General features: G+C 31.6%; 1 long non-coding RNA gene across 2 annotated transcripts in view; it reads left to right on the forward strand.

The window, feature by feature from the left end:
* The window catches only part of LOC149090040 (uncharacterized), a 181,383-nt gene that overhangs the window by 24,715 nt on the left and 135,882 nt on the right, over positions 1-20,786 (forward strand). The window contains exons 3-4 of one of the 2 annotated variants that reach the window (XR_016193161.1): positions 6,428-6,644; positions 14,349-14,441. This is a non-coding gene — a long non-coding RNA (uncharacterized LOC149090040). The remainder of the gene's footprint in view (positions 1-6,427; positions 6,645-14,348; positions 14,442-20,786) is intronic. The other variant, XR_016193162.1, reaches the window with a different exon arrangement.

Raw genomic sequence — 20,786 nt, forward strand, 5'->3', positions numbered from 1 at the left:
CGGTGTCGATTTCCATTTTTCTCTTATTAAGTGTAATATTATGAAGCCTCCCCTCGTCTCTGCTTGGGGCGAGAGACAATTTCGGGTACCTTTTGTACGGTCTTTCTCCCTCCTCTCATCCTTTTCTAAGTAATTATTATATAACAGGTCCAACATTTCAGTTTTCTTCGCCACCTCTTCCCTCCATAACATACATTAGAGAGAGAGGAGAGATGACACTTTCTATCATCTAAGAGCGTTTCTAAAATTCGGAAGACATATTTCTTGTAAATGTAGAGTTTCCCAGCTTCTTATGAAGACAAATTTACCTGAATTAGAACGTGGAAAGTTCAATGAGTGGGTGATTGATTTTCTTTTAAGTTATAAATTTTTCATTGCACAGCTGTCCTTGATTTTACCTCTCAAATATCGATATATTTTCATATATTTTTCGTAAGACTACTGAAGAGTCCCGATAATTCGAGTCTCCATAGTTCGAGGTTCAGGATAATCTGAGGTGCTGAAGTTTTCAAGAATTCCTTCTCAAAAAAAAAACTCTCTCTCTCTTTTGGTTTTCCACAGACAACATGCTATAACTTATTTTGTTTGATTCTTCTAATGAATGCAATTAATTCCATTAATGAATTCAATTAATAACTTAATTGCATTCATTGCTTTTCATAACTCAACTACTGTCTTCTAATGAATGGAGTTAATTTTAGTTTTAAGGGGTCTTGATCCCTATGTTGAGGTTTTCGGTGGAGCCCCCTCCATGTCAGAATTTTTCACATGCTCCCTCTATAGTAAAGTCATGATGTAAAAAAAAGCCACAATAATAAGATTTTTTGCCGGGCCCCTGTCATGCTTCCTTATAAATAGACCATCGGCTTTGGCGGCCCTAATTAGTTAAGAATAATACGTATAGGTAAGAGTGAATACAAAGAGCAGCCTAAGTACAAGAGTTAGATGCCTGAGTAAGTACAAGAGTCACTTGAGTGATCTGTGAATGGGCCCCAGGTCACTTGAGTGATCTGTGAACGCGCCGCGGATCACTTAATTGAAGTGGAATGTACCACTGCATAAACGGACACGGCTCTTCGAACGGGGTATTATCAATAGTAAATGGGGGGATTAGGTTTCGCCTTCCTCCCCCTCACCCCATCCTTGAAAATTGATTTTACTTTCGCCATAGAGCCAGTCTTTTCAAACCATTATTAACATAAAAACCAGTAAAATGCCTCATTAAAGGCACGGAATCCGATGGACCACCAACTAATAATACACTGGTCTAACCTTACCTATGTGAGTGTGTAGAATTACTAAAAATCAGGGCCTGTTTCTCGCATGGGCAAACGCATATACACAGGGCTCAGAAATTTTCAGGACTCCTAATTTGGCTGCGTTTTGTATTTTTAGGCAGAGTCCGCATGCTCCCTTCCCTTTTATACGGCTCTGTCTCAAAGAAGACAGCATATAAGCCCCCCCCCCCCAAAAAAAAATCATATTTACCCTGCGCCCAAACTTCTTATAAAGAACAGGTCCTGCTAATATTGATCATATAAAATTTCATTTCCATTTTTTTGGAATCAAATTTTCAAGTCTACTTGAGGACCCATCTGCCTGTCCCATCTTTGGGTACCCTGATCGAGAAACGCTATCATACGCAGAGTGAAAAGCTTACACTTTACATTAAAACAATCTGTTATCAACAGCATCAAGTCCAATCTTTTCAGTCTGAAAATCTGTTAATATTTTGATGTACAGTATGGCTGTTGAGATCCATTTTTTAACTCAGTTGAAATCAGAAAAACTTTCAATTACTATTTTATATTTTAGTTCGTAGAAACTAATGGTGTATATTTTTAATATAAAACATTAACATATTGTACTAAAATTATATTACGGAAATACGTAGGAAAAACCATGGTAAATTTCAAACTGTAAAATAAATTTTATGGTTAAAATATGGCTATTGCGATAAAATTCAAACGATAAGAAAAATCATCACAATAATATATTGAAAGGAAAATAAATTAATCTTTATATTTTAATAAGAACAGTTTTCATTCTATTTCACACGTTTTACCATCTTGCAGACGTTTGTGACTTGTGTATCGATATTTTCTCCCAACCTTTCCCAATTAAACTGAACCTTATTCAGCACTTTCCTTTCTATTTATAGAATTAATGCACTTTCAGTGTTTCATAAATTAAAGCAGTTTCAAATGAAAGGAAAAAACACCGAAAATCTTCAGTTCGAGAAATTGAGGGATTAGATAGTATCTTATAATATTGGATTAATATTTTCGATATTGTTTGTCAAATAATAAATGACAGTTATATCTTCTCCGCATGAAAGCTTTTCTATACTAATAATATATCGGATATATCTCAAATATGTATTCTTTTCATTAAATCTTTCATAAAACTTTTGAGGATGATATTTTCGTGAAATATTCCATGTTAAAGTTTCAAAGTCAAACATTTTGTTATTGCAAAATTGTTATTTCAGTGTTTGAGTATAAATACATCGATAAAACTAAATTTATTTTGCATTCAACGTTATTTGACAAAAATATTTTTCGCCATATTAGGTAGCATATGTGAAGAACAAGATAATTTTCTTTTTTACCGACACGCAAGATATATTTTATGCTTACTTCACATAAAATATATCTTGCCATAATTTGGAGGAACATTATTAAAATAACAATAAAAAAATCTTTCATATCGTCAACCGAAAGATTAGATGGTATCGTATAATATTAGGCTATTATTATCGATATTACATTCCAAAATAAGAAATGGCAGTTATCTTTTCCTCTCCATAAAGCTTTTCTATAATAATTATGTAATAATTTATATATATCTTAAATAAGTTTTCAGTAAATTTGCCATAAATAGGATGAGAATGAGATCATAATGAAATATTTCATGTTAAAGTTTTAATATCAAACATTGAAATGTTTTAATCAAAAATTGTGTTGTTGTGGAATTATTTCAGTGATGGAGTATAGAAACATCGACATAATAAAATTTATTTCACTATCTACTTTATTTGAAAAATCACTTTTTAATGCATTGCCATATTTAAGCATATGGAAGATGCTTCAACATATTTTCATTTTCTATACCGCGTTTATGGGGAAAAAATGTTTCTTCACACATCAAAATGTGCCCAAAAAAATTAAATTACCAAAATAAGTAAAAAACATGGTAAATTTACACTAAAATGAAATTTGTGGTTAAGAAATTACCGTTGCGATCAAATTCGAACAATATAATATTGTCACGATAATATTTTAAAATGAATAAGTTAGTCTTTATATCGACGATCCAGTCAACCAAAGCATTGTAATGAGAGAAAAAAACATTATACCAACGGCCCAGTTCAAAAAAGCAACAACTCGAAATTTTATGTTTTGAGATAATCTGCAGTTTAAAGATTCACTATCTATGAAACTGAATGGAACCAACTCGGATTTTATTACAGTAGGGAGCGTGTAAGCAGAGTTGGGAGTTGTTGCAGTTTTGCAATATGTAGAGGCATTTTGCACAATTCTTCTGTCATGCTTACCTCAAAAATGCTAGTTTCTCAGTCATTGGCTTTTTGAACTTGGTCGTATATACATAAATAGCTAATTTTTTCATTTCATTTCATACTTTTGCTATCATGCTTACGCTTGTGCGTGTCGATATTATTTCCTAATGTTCCGAATTAAGCTGAACCTTATTCAGCACTTTCCCTTCTATTTAAAGAATTAATGCACTTTCAGTGTTTTCTAAATTAAAGCAGTTTCAAATGAAAAAAATTTTCAATTCCAGAAATTGAAGGATTAGACAGCATCTTATAATGTGTATTGGATTATTATTTTCGCTATTACTTGTCTAAATAAGAAGTGGCAGTTATCTTTTCACCGCACAAAGCTTTCGATACTAATAATATATCTTGAATACGAGTATTTTTCTTTCTTTGAATTTCCCATAAAACTGGTGAGAATGAGATTTTCTTGAGATATTCCCTGTTGAAGTTTTAATGGTAAACATTTTGTTATTGTAAAATTGATATTTCAGTGCTTCAGCATAAATACATCGATAAAAGAAAAATTCGTTTTACGTTCAACGTTATTTGACAAATATATTTTTAATGCATAGCCATACTGGGTAGACTATGTGAAGATGCATCGAAATATTTTTCTTATTATAGAATGCATTTACCGACATGCAAGAAGTATTTCATGCTGGAAATTTTATGCTATTAACTACTTGCCATAACTTGGAGGAACATTATAAAAGTAATATAAAAAAACAAGAACTTTCAAATCAAAAGTGAATCAAAAGATTAGATAGTAGATCCATCTTATAACATTGGATTAATATTTTTAATATTACTTTTGCTGGCCTCTTTCCCCTCCTTTCCCATTGCCTCTTTCCCCCATAAAGGTTCTCTATAATAATAATAATTCGTGTGCATCTTAAATACGTTTTCAGTAAATTTTTTTCATAAAAGTAGTGAGGATGAGATTCTCATGGAATATTCCATGTTAAAGTTTTGAAGTCAAACATTTTATAAATGCATCATTGTTATTTGTGATTGAATACAAAATCATTGATAAAATAAAATTTACTTTATGTTGAAAATTATTTGACAAATGTCTTTTCGATGCCATGTCATATAAAGATATTTATCGACATCCAAAAAATATTTTATGTTTACTTTACTACTAACCATCATTTCGAGGAACAATGTTAAAAAAAATATTTTAATTACGAAAATTCAAGGCTTAGATAATGTCTTACAATATTAGAATATTATTTTCAATATTACTTGTCAAAGTGAGAAATGGCTGTTATCTCTTTTTCCCCCCACAAATATTTTATATTTATCAAATATTTAAATTAAGTTTTTAAGTAAATTAATAAGAGTTTTCAGTAAATTTTTCATAAACTGGTGAGAATGAGATTTTCATGAAGTATTTCATGTCAAAGTTTTTATGACAAACATTTGTTACTGTAAAATTGTCGTTTCGGTGCTTGAGTACCTATACATGCATCGGTAAAATAAGATTTATTTTACGTTCAACGTCATTTGACAAATATCTTTTTTTAATGCATTGCCATATTAGGTAGCATATGTGAAGATTTTTTTCGAGATATTTTTCTTTTTCAGAACGCATTTAGCGACATGCAAAAAATATTTTTCTAAAATACTGGTTTACAAACTACTTACCATCATTTTCAGGAACAGTATTAAAATATTAATGAAAAACTTTTAAATATTGGATTATTATTTTCAATATTAGTTGCCAAAATAAGAAATGGCAGTTATCTCCCCCCCCCCATGAATCTTTTCTACAAAAATAATGCATATATTTTGTATAAGTTTTCAGTAAATTTTTCATAAGACTGGTGAGGATAAGATTTTCACGAAATATTTCATGTTAAAAGTTTTAATAGCAAGAAGTATTTTGCTATTTTAAAATTGTTATTTCAGTGCTCGGATATAAAAACATCGACGAAACAAAATTTATTTTACATTCAACATTATTTGACAAATATATTTTTTATTCTTTGCCATATTAGGTAGCATATGTGAAGATTCTTCAAGATGTTTTCCTTCTTAAAAATTATATTTTCTTCTCTTAAACGCATTTATCGACATGAAAAAAAAATTTTTTTGTTTGCTTAACTACTTACCATCATTTTGGGGAATAATATTAAAATGAAAAAAAAAAAAAAAAACTCTTTAAACATTTTTAAATTTGCGTTTATTCCCATCTACCTATTTTCCGACCAAAAAAAAAAACTTTCGACGAGAATTTAATGGAAAAAAGCGCTATAAAAACAGTTTTCTCTTGAAAATCAAAGAAATATGTGTATATAAGTAGAGATTCGAATTTTTTCTTCTTAATACCATTAGGGGGTAGCCTATCTACCAGAGAGAGAGAGAGAACGAAAAATGAAAATGTTCAAATTTCGCGTTTAGAGAAAATCCCGGAGAAAATCGAACACTAAATCCCCACTCTCCCTGGAATCTACGGTTTTCGCTTTTAATGCTTCTGAAATAAAAACAGTTTTTTTTTCTCCCACGTCGAAAAAATTTTAATTTTTTTTTCACCCATTCTCATCCCGCTGTATAAGATCCTATCGCATCCTCTCCCACTCTCTTATAGTCCTGGAACAAACCACTCCTACTCCTATTGGTTGTCATTTAATGATGACCCACCAACTCGGGCAAGGATTGGTTGAGCGGAACCCCTTCGCTATTCCCACCCACACATCACGTGATGTTCCCCCGGCAAAAAAAAAATTTTTTTTCGTTGCAAAAATGTGGGGATGATGCATTTTTTATTTGTAATTATAATATGTGACCCACCCACTTTTTTTTATACCTCCCCCAACCCCATCATATATTTTTTCTAACCTTAACTCGTTCGTCTCATTCCAGACCCGGACTCTGAACTTCCCGGAGTCACTTTTCCCGGACAGTTTTTTTGTCAACCCTTTGAAGCGGCAATAAGGTTTCACTTTGTGACGTCACGGTTGCACTCTCTTGTGTGTAGGTTTTAAACCTTTGCTGAAAGGACTAACTGTACGTTTTTTTTCTGCTGGACAGAATGGTGCATCTTTACGATGATGCGACTAAATTTCTGCAAACATATCCAGTGAGTATCAGTTTAAATTTTTATAGAAAAAAAATTGTTAAGGTGCAAATTAGTTTTAGAGAAAATTGAAAAAATCTCTAGGATCGTTTTTAAAATTTACGCAATATATCTGAATCTGCTGCAATATAATGCAAATATATCTGAATATGCTGCAATATAATGCAAATATATCGCAATATAACTGAAAAATAATAAAAAAACAAAAAAAGAAAATTTCGATAAGAGCGTGTAAAATCATAGAATTTTTCCTAATTAATATTTCTTCCAATCACTTTAAGTTTAAAATAACAATGCATTTTTAAAAAAATTGATAAATGTTACAAAAAATACAATATTTTAAATAACTATCTGTTATGATTATAAATACTGAAATTAAAAATATTTTACGAAAATAAAATAATCAAATTTCTTACTTGGATACATAAATATATATATATTTTTAGTTAAACACCTATTTCAATAATTTCTTTTAAAAAAAAGAGTTAAATTGTTTCATGATATTAGTGGTGTAAGTATTTAAAATTAATCAAATTTTATAGGCGTTTTCGTTGTAATGTTCTTTTTCTATAACATTGTGATAATTATCGTGTGCAATTTTACGAGTCTTAATAAACGCTTAACGAACCGAGCAATGGAGTATAAAAATATATAGTTATTAAATGATAACTAAAAATATATAATTATTTTAATCACTGCGCATATGAGATAGAAAATATATTTTATCTTTCTTTAAAATCTTTTTTGCCGTGAAATAATTTCAAATGTTAAATTTTTTCAAGTTTGAATTTACTTGGAGATCTTATAAGTTAAAAGTACCACTATCTGAATCTTTTGCTTCTTACACTGCTAAATTAGAACTGACATATCTATGATAATTAAAAGGCATTAATGCCTTTTTTAATTAACCACGTAACTTACATTTTTTGTTCCAGTAGAAATTTAATCAGTTTTATTGATAAGGATAAAAATATATAACTATTAAGTAATATTGTGGAGTTTTTTTTTTTTTACTTTTAATTTATGCACAGTAATTTATTATTTTGTGCTCGAAAGCGTTTTTTATATATTTAATATTATATTATTTTTATATCTATGAGCAGCAAAAAAAAAAAAGAGACGAAAATTGGCAATGCACAAATTTGACGTTTTATTGGTCAAATGTACAAATTTAAGTCTTTATTTTATGTTGAGATTCATTACAAGTACAATAAAGAATTCGATCATATTTCATATTACTACATTCTATTTCCTGAAATTAGCTAATAAGTTTATGGCAATAGAGTTTATATGCGGTTATAATTTTAATGGTTCTCAATATAATAAAAATTTGAGAAAAATATATAAATATAAACACATACATTAAAACAATAAAATGCATTATTCACTAATAGAAATTATTAAAATTGATAAATTTGGTTTATAGATTAAATAGCATTTTATCGTTAATAAAAAAAAAAGCATATGTAAAAGAAAACATTTAAAACGTGTATCTAATTTGGTATAAAAGTGAATTGATAAGAAGTGAGATTAGCAGGTTGAAAATGCAAGTATTATTTCAACTATAATGTGGGGAGTGATTTAAAATTTTCTAAATTCTGTAAAACATAATAATTTTTAAATTCTACTCATAACGTGAATTCAAAAATGAAAGATGCATGAAATGATATTAGAAAAAAGTAAATAAGAATCATCATCATGTATTCAAATTCCTTAAAAATTGTATGAAAACTGATTAATTCCAGGTACTGAAACCAAAGCTGTTAGTATGCATTAATGCTATTTAATATGGCATTTTTAATCTAGTAATGTAAGAAGTAAAAGATGCAGATATGGATATTTTTATGGATAATTTATAAGATCTGCGAGGAAAATTAAAATTCAACTTGAAAATTGAACATCTGAAATTGTTTCCAGCAAAAAACACAAAATATATTACATAAAAATAATACGATATCATTAGTTCCCGACATATTTATACGCACAATTCTAATACAATACGAGACACAAAATTCTTATAATACTATTTTATTAAGAAGTACTTATCAGTGAAGGAACAGTATTCTCTTGTTTAAGAAGAATCCCAAAACATTTGAAGGGAAATATTTTTAAGTAATACTATGTAATTGAAGACTTCCATCACAATTATGCAAATTTTCAACGAGGGAAAAATAAATTTAATGTAAAAGAAAAATTCTAACATTAGCATTCGCAGTTCCCTCGTGGCTTCCTAAAATTTTGAATAGACGCTGATGGAAATTTATTTTTAAAAAACTATAAAAAGTCTTTCACAATGTATTTCTTTGTAAAAAGTAATTCGCGACTAAATTACGTGAAAACGATTTTTAAAAGAATCGAAGTTTTGAATATTTCTTTCTTAGGAGGTTTACTTTTATCCTTAATTTGCAAAATATAGAAAATACAAATTTTTTATTTTTTGTCGTATTATTAAATCAGAATTAATATTAATAATGAAAGTATAATAGTCCAAATTTAATTACTGTATTTAATATATTTTAAATCGGTTGTTATATATACGAAAATGTAAGTAGACAATTTTTTTTTCTAGCTCTGTTCATGGATTTAAATCAACTTTTATATAATACATGTGTGAAATAGATCACACATGTTCAACCTATATCCTGCGGCCATACGTAGCCCCTGAAATAATCTGATGTGGCATAAAACCTCAAACCTAATTTAAAAAACAGAATAAATTAAATCATTGTTCATGTATGTACTGTTGGGTTGAACATCGGTTATCCCACATGTTGCTATACAAAAAATTAAAAATTTATAAGGAATTGAAAATCTTGAAATGTTTTATTCGATTGTGACACAAGCGACCAATTACCAAACTCTACAAGTGACCCACGGTACATTTTCAGATGAATTAAAATGGCTCGTGGCATATTTCTAGATTAAATAAGCCATCCGCAGTACATTTCTAGATCACTTAAAATGGCTTGTGGCATATTTTCAGATCACTTCAGCTGACGGCGGCATATTTTCAGATCACTTCAGCTGACGGCGGCACATTTCCAGATTTTTAAATGACCCACGGTGCATCTCCAGATGATTAAGCGGCCCGCAGAACATTTACAGAATACTTGAGCGGGTCGAGGTACATTTCCAAACCAATCAAGTGACCCGTGGCACGCTTCCAAACCAATGAAATGGCCGGCACTCTCCAAAAGATTGAACACCCTTTCTTTAGATCTTGATGCATGTATTACAGTCAGATAACAACTGTTCAACAAAAAGAATAAAATTGTCGATTTTCTGAAACTCATGTCTTAAAAATTACCGACATGAAATTTTTATCATGATAATGAATCAGCTAAGGGTGTATGTAGGTATTCAAGAAGTTATTAAGAAACTATATAATACCATTAGCATCGTAATGATCTTTTTAGGTGCTCCTTAACCTTCGTATAATCAGTTCTTAAGATGATTTTTTTTTTTTTGGTCCAAATTCTATGGAAGAACATTCTAGACAAGATCAGAGAGGCCAGATAGGAAAGAACCAGAGAAAAAAGGGAGGGAGAGAGGGGAAAACTTTCGTGTTGATTCGCGGCACAAAACGAAAAAACGCTCTATACTTCCTATACACCCTACTTGAGAGCGTCTCTCGAAATTCTCTCACCACCCTGTCATTACGCTGCGTATAAAATCCAGGTAAATGATGAGACGAGACACAACATAGTATTATTATTACAGTATGACTTGCGAAAGGCCCTTTCTTCCCAGGGTGGAGTGGTGTTGAGCCACCCACGGTTAATTTTTTTTTTTTCAGTCTCCGTTCCTGCGCCCCTCGATGACACCTATAGGTGTAAAATTTTAATCTCTTAAACTTAGGGTGTGGTTCCCCCTTAATCAGCGGCACCTTTTGAAGCTTGTGTGTGTTCTGACGCCGTTAGCGTGTTAACAACACACACACACACACAGTTGTTGCCTTTATCTAATCAAAGATTCATCAAGCGCGGAGCCGTTCACTGATTCTTTTTTTTTTTCAATCAAATTTCGTGATGGAAGCGTACGAATCAATTTTAAAGATTATTTGCGTGTCCGTTACCGGACACGTCGTTTTCCTGTATTTTTTTTAATAAAAGCGATATTAATCGGTAAAATATTGTTCAGTGATTTTTCGGTTGTATGACTTGAACGCCCATCATTTATGAATATTACATAGAAACATTATTGGGTTTCATTTCTGTCCTCGTGATTGTCTAGGGCAGGAGAAACAAAAAAAGCATTGCACTTTTAAGAAGATGGCAAACTTTTTATTGTATTTATAAATAACGGATTAATTGATCATGGTGTAGATTAATCGATTTAATAATTGCTTTATTAAATCAATTTCGAAACCTAGATTTAAATTTATAAGAGAGAAATCAAATACACAAACAAGGCTTTATACTACAAAGTCCATCCCATAAAAAAAATCCTTAAAAGAGGAATAGTTTTTAATGAACGTAAATTAAGATAAATGTGATCGTTCAGGTGTAAAATATTTATAAAATAGTAAGCTTTATTATGTATAAGTTTCGTGCTTAAACTTCTGGACAACAGCAATTTCCATAAATTTCAACCTAATTTCTATTAATAAATTTGCTGCCACATTGAAAAATTGCATCATAATTACTATTTAGTGTTTATTAACTCCTAAAAAATCCCAGCGTTTTAATTTTAAAATTAATTTATTTTAATTCGGAATTTTAAGAGTTGATATCTTTAGGTTATTATAAGTGTATACTGTTCCATATTCCTGTCTTGAAGGCATGAAAAAAATGTTGAAAAATATTGATAATATTAAAATGAAAAAAACATGGTATTTATGAAAGTATTTTTCTGAAACATTATCAATTACATGCTTGGTTAATAACTTCAATTCTCTCAAGATATAAATTAAAAAGTTTAGTGTGTACTTGGGAAAAAAAACAATACCAATCTCTCATTCTATCGCTATATATTTTTGATTATTGAACATTAATTTATAAACCAATCTCAAGTTAAAGTATCGTGTATAATTTATTAAGTTTGAACATGGTTCGGTGAAAATATATTCCTTGTTAACTCTGATAATTTATAGTAATCTTGAGACTTGGTTTTATGGTTCACCACCATAAAAACCTATTGAAATCGATGTAAAACAAATCGATGTAATTTGGTGCTGTTAGCATATTTTCAATGGGAAACAATACGTCACAATACAGCTACGTAACTAATTAGAATGGATTTTTTTTACTCATCTAAAATTGTTAATTAAGGGTAAAATATACAGTTTGCGTTGATTTTAATGTTATCTATAAACATATAAAATCTTCTTCCTTAGCGAAATTGAATCATTTTTGCCCTGAATTTCATACGATTTTAAAAGTCTTTAAACACGTAATATTTCAGCAACTCTCAAAAACTGGCACCATCTAGGAATCAACTCTTTCTATACATAAAAAAGCATTGCACTTATACAGCCGTATTTCGTATAGAAATGACATTAAAAGATATACTTTCTAAAATGCCAAAATAATTGAGAAAAGAAATCGGAGTAATGGATTTCCTGACCACGTATTTACCGTGTATATTCGAAATACACTGATCCATAGAGTTAATTAGTTGGATACGTTTGCATTGCCACTTTTCAGTTTTCAAGCGCCGAAATCAAAACTGCATGAAATAATAATAAATCAAGGTATATAATGAAATTCGTTTCGATTTCTAAAAAAAAAATAGTTTTAAATTCCAAAATAATATCGTAAATCTATCATTTTGACTGAAATTTGAATTTCCACAAATGCGTAGAACAAAAACTCAAATGCATATTCGATTCTCTTGCTCCACACTTGAAATTTCGGAAATCTTTTCGCATTGGTTCCTTGCCGCCATCTAGTGTTAAACTGAATAAAAATTTGAACCCCAGTTTCCTTAAATATTTACATATTCATCGAAACCCCTACTACCATTCACCTTCCCCCTCCAAAAAAAAAAAGAATACCTCCAGCCCTACACCTTTCTTCTCGAGCACCGCACCACACATACCATGATAAAAGTGCGACACCTACATCCAGCAACTGCGGATCAAACCAACTGCCTGCTTTGCCAGCACACCCCCCCCCCCTCCTTCTCACGTCCCCTCTCTTCCACCAATACTTTCCAGGTTTTACCGCTAGATGGCACCAGGAATGATCTTTCTCTTAATGCTCGTGCCGACTTGGATTTTGCATGCTTTATTTTAAAAACCTTTTAAAAAATTTTATAAAATTAAAATCACACGTATTTTCACTGATCAAAAACTCGAAGAAGAGAATTCATGAAGCTCCTTAAAGAAAATTTATTTCAAAAAATCACATTAAAACAATATTCAATAATATATAAATCCTTTTAAACTCATAATCTTCATTTCAGAAGTGGCTTTGTGATACATTTTTATCACGCATTAGTGTATAAAAAATCGCTACAACGATGCTCGATACAACGATAAATCCCACTACAACGATATTTTTTCGAATCTTGTTTGACTATAGAACTATAGATGTTAAACTCCTCGCGATACAAACAACAATATCCTTTAATACGATAACCCCCCCCCCCCCCACCCGCGCTCATAACGATATTTTAAAAACGCTGTACAATGATATTCTTTATATTTCTCCCAAAACCACTTTTTTTATATTTTTAAATTCCCCGTTGAGATGTTTGTTCTTTCGAGGGTGTTTAATAACATTAGTATTTTGCACTATCTGCCCTCCGAAAATGTTGATGGTTCCCTATAAAGCTTTTTTCTGCGTAGTACACAAAAGTGTTGTGCAAAAAAAAAACTACATTGCAGTGTGAAACAGAAAACTGAATATTATTCATCAATTATAATATTTTGCCACTAATAAATTTTTTTTTTGCTACCTCTATGATAATGTCACCTCTCAATACAAAAGATAATCTCTCTACAACGATATTTTTTCTTTGTCCGCAGAGTATCGTTATATCGAGGTTTCACTGTAATTAAATAAATTTATTCAAAATTATTTCACAACCATGAGTGAAGGTGACACAAACTTAATAAATTAGAAATGATATAAATTCATGCACAAGCTAGATAAATGCGGAAAAATGTATTCTCATTAAAACAATTTCTACTATTTATGATCTTTTCTATTGGTGCTCTTCGTTCCAGAAACGGTGATTCATTTATCGAATTATAATTCGAGAAAGTAGAGTAAGGTGTTAAGATATATTGCTCACGTGTAATCACATGTATTTTCAGGCATACATGTAATCTTTTTTTTTTTCTTAGGTCTAAATTACCTTTTCCTTTTCAGTTCGAATGCTACTGACCTTTTCTTAGTTAAGGCCTCGTGTTCACGATCCCTTTTTTTTGTTACCCGAAAAACTGATTTTCTTTTTCTCCCTCAAAGAAGAAGAATAGAGTTTTTGTTTTTTTTTTCTTCGGAAGATAAGAAAAAAAATGTAATGTAAGAGTACATTTTAGTAACAAATTGCTTTGCTGAATGACGTTTTTATACCAGTTTTAGCTCTTCTCATTTCTCCTCTTATCCACGTCCACCTTAACCATATTTAGGGTGGTTTTTTTTTGTACTTATGAAGGGGAAGTTTGGGGGATTGTTTCAAAAACTCATCATTTGTGATGACCTAATACTTTTGTGCTTCCTGATCCTATACTTTTTTATCTTTCTCTCCCTTTCTGTGAAGGACTGTGTTCGAACTATAGTCCTGTTTGGCTGGGGTTGATGGAATATCTCGAAGTTAAGAAATGACTGGCTATCCTGAGAGACTATCCTTGAGGTGAGTTTTTTGAAATTATCAACTAAAATACTTTTTTTACCGTAACTTGCTTCTAATATTTCGCAGTGGCGGGTAATCCGCATATGTAAATTTCTCTTCTTTAAGTAAAAATATCATCACATAGTCCACAACAGCGTATAATCCGCAAGTGAAAATTCCATTCATCAGTAATAAAATCTCAAGGAATGGAAGGATTTTGTTTGTCACGTTTTTTTGCATAAAAATGTCAATTTTTCTTCTCACATCTCCCACCATCCAAAAATCTTAAAAAATTATTTTTTTGTCAATTTTTTTAAATATCTGTTTTTATTCCATCCTCATAAAAAGAAATTGCAGATGAGATGCAGTGGTGTACAATGCTAACTAAGAAACTTTGGTGTTTTTTTTTAATGGTATAATCCGCTAGTTATACGCAGGAAATATATGATGCATAACTTTACCCGAATAGCTCAATAATGTATTAATAAATAGCTTTTACACAGTGAAACTACCCCTTAACGGTCACCCATCTCTTTATAATAATTTTATTCAATTTCTCCAAATAATTTTTATATTTTAAAGGCTTCAATAAATACCCGTTTTTTCACGGTCACCCAATTTATACGGCCAAATTTTTCTGTCCCGTCAGTGTCAATGAAGAGATGTTTTATTGTATTTGCAAGACACAGATCTCTCTCTCTCTCTCTCAATAGATTTCGTAGAAAAAAATTTCTATTGTAATTACTATATCATCTCTTTGGTCAGAAATTTGATCATATTCCTGTTTTGATTTTTGTAAGAGTAAATGTAAGATAGATGGTAAAGAAGGAATAACTGAGAGACTAATCAAGCATCACTTGAATTATTCTAATGAAATACAGTAGAGCTCCCATATATATGTAACAACTGCAACAAAGTATTCTGTGTTACGAAATTTTGCCAGCACGCTCATATTTTTCTTCAGTTATTCTATATATTGAAAATTATTTATGTGCAATGAATTTTTTGATTGTGAATGGTGCGACTTCGTAATATGTAGAATCGATTGCATCAGTAGCTGGAGATATATTCCTTGAATTTGTGATAATTTAATTGGTTTGCTAGCCCCAATTAATACTGAACTTTAATCCATAATTAAACATAATGCAGAGAATAATTACTGCTAAGTTGAAAAACTTCATTGCATCCAAAATTCGGTGAACAGAATTTTGTTTTACAGGATAGCAATTTTCAATTAATTGGCAAGGTTACTTAACTACTAGATTCGATTCAGAGCAAAAATGAGTGTACCGATGAATATTTCGTTGCATGCAGACTATAATCAGTTCTTTCAGTTTGTTCAAGGAATTCTTCAAAAATTAATTTGTATAAAAATTTATATTTCATCATACATAAATAGCCACTCAGCAGCAACAGAGCAACCTCGCAAAATTTTAGTGAAAAATCTAAGTGAAAGGTAATTTCATCTTTATTTCCTTTTCTTCAGACGGTGAAATACAGAGAATAAATACAAACTTCTGTTCTAAAAACTCCATTCTATTCAAAAATTCATTATATCGAAATTTTTTTTATAAATAAGTGATTTTCAATCAGTTGGCAAGATAAGTAACTAATGTAGAGAAATTATGAGCGTGTCGATGAAAATTTCATTGAATAAAGACTACATTTATTTATTAATATTCTCACGCATAATCGGTTCCTTCAATTTTTTCACAGAACTCATCAAAAATTAATTTGTATCTCACCATTTATCATACATAAATTATCATTCATCAGCAACAGAACAACCTAGCAAAATTTGAATGAATTCTTTGTAAAAAAAACTAAGTAGTTGGCAATATCATCTTTATTTCAGCAGAAGGAACTTCTTCAGAAGTGAAAATCCGATTTTTGGGAAAGAAAAAATTCTTACAAATTCCAAGAGATTTTTATTTCAATCATTTCCTTCATTATGTGAATTTCAATATTTTTCTTAATCAAATCAGTTACTATTTTTTTCGAAAAGAATATTTTTTTTCTAGAAGCAGAAAAAAAAATTCTTACTTAAATAACATTGATTTCAATTCCCTATTAAAGATATATGTCTGAAAGAAAATGAAGAAAACTTGATAGAGAGAAAATAAAAAAAATAAAAAAACATGTGGGCCTATTTATAAGCGTATAACACGAGGGTCCAGTTTGAAACGAATGGACTTAACCTGGGAATCGGACAACCAGCAATTTCGAAATCATCACGCGGCCACCGGCCCTTGTGTACACTGGATTCCCCGAGGCAATGGCGAAGTTCACCGACAGGTCTTTCGATTTGCTTCTTGTTCGATTTCGGGTTCGGTCACCCTCAGCTAATTGATGGTTGCGTCTCGAGGATCAGGGTTTCGTGGTCATGAAGGGGTTGGCTGTGTGTGTTTATCCCATCAGCTTTGACACACCCTTACTCTTCTTCTTCTTTTTCTTATGCTCAAAATGGGAAATGCAATTGAAAAATATCCGGCGGCGGAGCAGCAGCAGCAGTCTGAATGTTACCACATACATCCTTCGGTTTGGAATAACCTCAGTGCAATAAACGAAATTTCCCATTTATTTCCAGTCCACGACACTAAAGAAGAGATTATAAAAATGCGAATTGTCGAATTCTTTCTTAATATCATGAGAAAATCAGCTTCAGTGCCGAAAAAATCTTCATATTTATGAAGAGCATATTTCAGTTAAAATACGGGGTGATAATTATTGTTTAGACAAACAAAAGAACTTGTTTCAAGTGAATTATAAGAGACAGAAATTCATATATAGTAGGCTTAACATTTGGGCCAAAATTTACATAGGCATAGAGATGCATTTCCAGAACAGAACCAGTCCCTGGTTAATTTACATAATAAATTTCTATATTAAATTGACCGTTTCGCTCCGAGATCGTTTTGGCCAGTTCTATTTATTCTCATGCACATTACATCTGATATGTTTGCATCCACTTCATAATAAGTTCTCAAGAAGAAGAACTTACAGTCTTCGATGGAATATTGTTAATTTTATGTACGTATTTGACATAAAACCAAAATCTTGCCTACATTAACGTTTCATATGACTATTACATATTGGCAAGCAAGAAGTCAGTCATATAAATAATTTAACTATTTTTCCTGTCTAAGCAATAATTTTAACTTCATATATTCGTATATAAACTACTGACAGGGTAATATATAACCGTGCTTACACCATGAAGTTTTCTATGTAACGAAATTTGTACTCACGGTTTCCTAATTTGTTTCAATGAAAATTATAATTTCTATGTCGAATTTTTTGATGGAGTGAAGTGGCCTTTTCATATGGCTATTCGACTAGACTTGTTTTATGAACAGAATCCCAAGAAAGTCATCAAAATAATTATAATTCAGCTTAATGATTCCAGAAAAGTGTACCATCGATGGTAACCCTGATTTCCATTCCAAGATCATTTTTTCATACTGTCCCTGGGGTTAATAAATGCGTGATAGTCGAATTCGGGGCTCAGAAAAAATCTCCCACACAATTTTTTTGAAGTGCAAATAAACAATCTCAAAATCGATGTATGCTGTGAGCGTTCACGTGAGCTGGTCATGGGGCCATTTTTCATCAACAAAACGAGCAAAAATGGAAAGTGCGCTGATTTTTTTTTTTTTTCATAAATTTTTTGAGTGCTGTTTCCAATTTATGTGTTTTATGAACAGAATCACAAAAAAGTCATCTAAATAATTATAATTTAGTTTAATGATCCGAGAAAGAAGATGATTCCTTAATGATTACAAGAAGTTGGAAGGGGAAAGTAAAGTGCAGAAACCGATTATAAATTGGGACATTTGATCCGGACAACCTGGGCATTTGACATTTTAATCTATTTGAAAGGTCTTCCTTCAGCTAGAGTGTCTTAACAAATTCTGAAGGTGGGGGAAGGGGGTGACCTCGAGAAACTTAAAGCCCATTTCGCCCAACTTATACGGTACATTAAAAATTGTATAAAGGCATATCTCATAAAAGAACATTAATTCGCGGATACCCAGTTTTACTCGAGGCCATATTACCGGTCCACACCGTATATTTGTTAAAACACCACTGCCTGCGACTCTTTATTAACTATACAATAGAATAAGAAACATTATAAAAACCCAAATCACAGTCACGCAAAGCAGAGGCCAAACAAAAACAAAAAAATAGCGATTTATAAAGTCATAAATCGAACACTGACATCCGACGGCAATGATCGGATATAACGCGTCCATTTTCCGTGGCTAAGAATTACAATAAGCCTCCTGTCTAAACAGATAGGAACAAAACTGTTAAAAAATTGCATTTAAAAACCAATCTGACTCCTGGGCATAACGATTAATCGAAGGGACCGAGACTTAATAATTATTATTAGTGTATCTTTTTGTGTCTCTTGGTGCCACCAAACGCTTTAAAAAACCATCACACGTTCTCTTTGCTGCAACCTTTTATTTGACACTCTCCCGCTAAAAAAAAAAAACGGTAATAATTATCTCTGGGATTATTGAGACAGCACGGAACGTTTGTGTTGGATTAGAAAGCAACAAAAAAATAAGTTCTTTTTTCTCGGGCTTTCTAATCTGTTCTTCGTAACTAGCGATTATAACCAAGTTAAAGACAGACTTTAAGGTATAGGAATGATTGATCGATAACAAATTTGGACATAATCAAGTGATGGTTTGGAAAGAATATCTGATGTATTCGAAATTCTTCCATGATGCAAGGTACATATGTCCATTCACTTTCATTTTTGTTTGGATGATTAGCCAGCGAAAAGAATAATGTATGGCATGATGTCGCTCTCCACTTGTTAATGCAAGATATACAGAAAACTAGATGTTGTGAAGATATTTATTTTTTGAGATTTTTTAAAGAAGGAAAAACCCAGGTCCCTCGTTTGCCGGACGTGTGCTCTCACCACTAAGCTACAGAGGAGATAGAGATTTGCCTTCATTGGAGCATATAAATAACTAATTTGATACTGTGTAGGAGTTGAGACTGATATTTTTAATAGTGTACACCTGTGCTTCTCAATCTGAGGGCTATAGCGCCCGAGTGGCATGGTGGTAATATGCTCGTCTTCCAACGTGGAGGTTGCCGTCAGGTCCCAGGTTTGTCTGGAAGAATATAGACAAAATATTTTCCCCTAAAGAGCTTAAGGTGGCCACCGATGGATGGCGCCTTTATTTCCAACCCAACTTGTTCACGGCAGTAAATTGCGTATAGCGATATGGCTGGCGTTTTCGTGTGGTGAAGTAGTAACCTCGGGCCATGCGTCGCCCATGTGGTAATTAGGATATTATAAGTGGGTCACTGGTGAAAAATCTGGTGGAAGGGGAGCCACAAAAAAGGTAGTTAGGGGACACCACAGAGAGCTGTGAAAAAAAAAAATTCTGCTGGGAAGAAATAAGCTTTCGAGTGGGATAAAATGTGACTACTTTCAGAATCCAGCGGAGCTGCCCATAGGAACCTGGACTATTTCAAAGCATTGAAACAACACATGAACTCAGAAATTTGATTAGTCAGAGAGAATTTTTAATTAGCTAATATGGTTGACTACGGGTGAAATATACAGTTTGTTTTGATTTTGGTGTTATCTTATAAATAGATAAATTTTTGCTTAGCAAAGTCGAAGAATTTGGAGTTGTTTAATAATTCTTTGAACACGCAAAATTTCAACAGCTCTTAAAAAATGTTAAGAACAAGGAAATCTGAAAAATACAGTTACATAAGTAAAAAAAAGTATTTGACTTATGTAACTGCATTATGTATTGAAGTGTCACTAAAACATGTACGTTCCCAAAATACCAAAAAAAAGAGGAAAACAAACCGGTATAGTAGGTTTTTAACATATATCTGCCATATACAATATATTCAAATGTACACGGGATCTAAGTCATAAATGTTTAGCAGCGAGCTTTTTTTTAATAGATGATAGTATTTATTTCTGCTCAATCGTATAGCGAAATATTCTACCTCAAAATAATGAATCGTATGTTCACAACACACATCAGTCAACGACTGACCGTGTTCATTCAGGGGTGTATATGCAGCAATTTAGTCCAATACATTTTTAACTAACTGTTTGATGTATTTCGGAATTTTTCATGCCTAGAAAACGGGCACATATTTTCAAAACCGTCATTTGTGCCTTTATTCGCATTCGCTTTCGCATGTTAGTGACTACTAAATCTAACAGGGTTTTTCACCATAGGCAATATAATATTTTCGAAATAGCATAATAAATGGGAGATTGGGCGCATCTAGTTCTTCAGGTTCCAGTATGTGCTTGCAGTATACTTGAATTATTTCTGCTACGAAAACAAATCTCACAATTATTAATAACAA

Source organism: Pholcus phalangioides, unplaced genomic scaffold (assembly GCF_987345545.1).
Source record: "Pholcus phalangioides strain wild (caught in Gottingen) unplaced genomic scaffold, Ppha-v1.0 ptg000001l_1, whole genome shotgun sequence".
Taxonomy (NCBI): Eukaryota; Metazoa; Arthropoda; class Arachnida; order Araneae; family Pholcidae; genus Pholcus; species Pholcus phalangioides.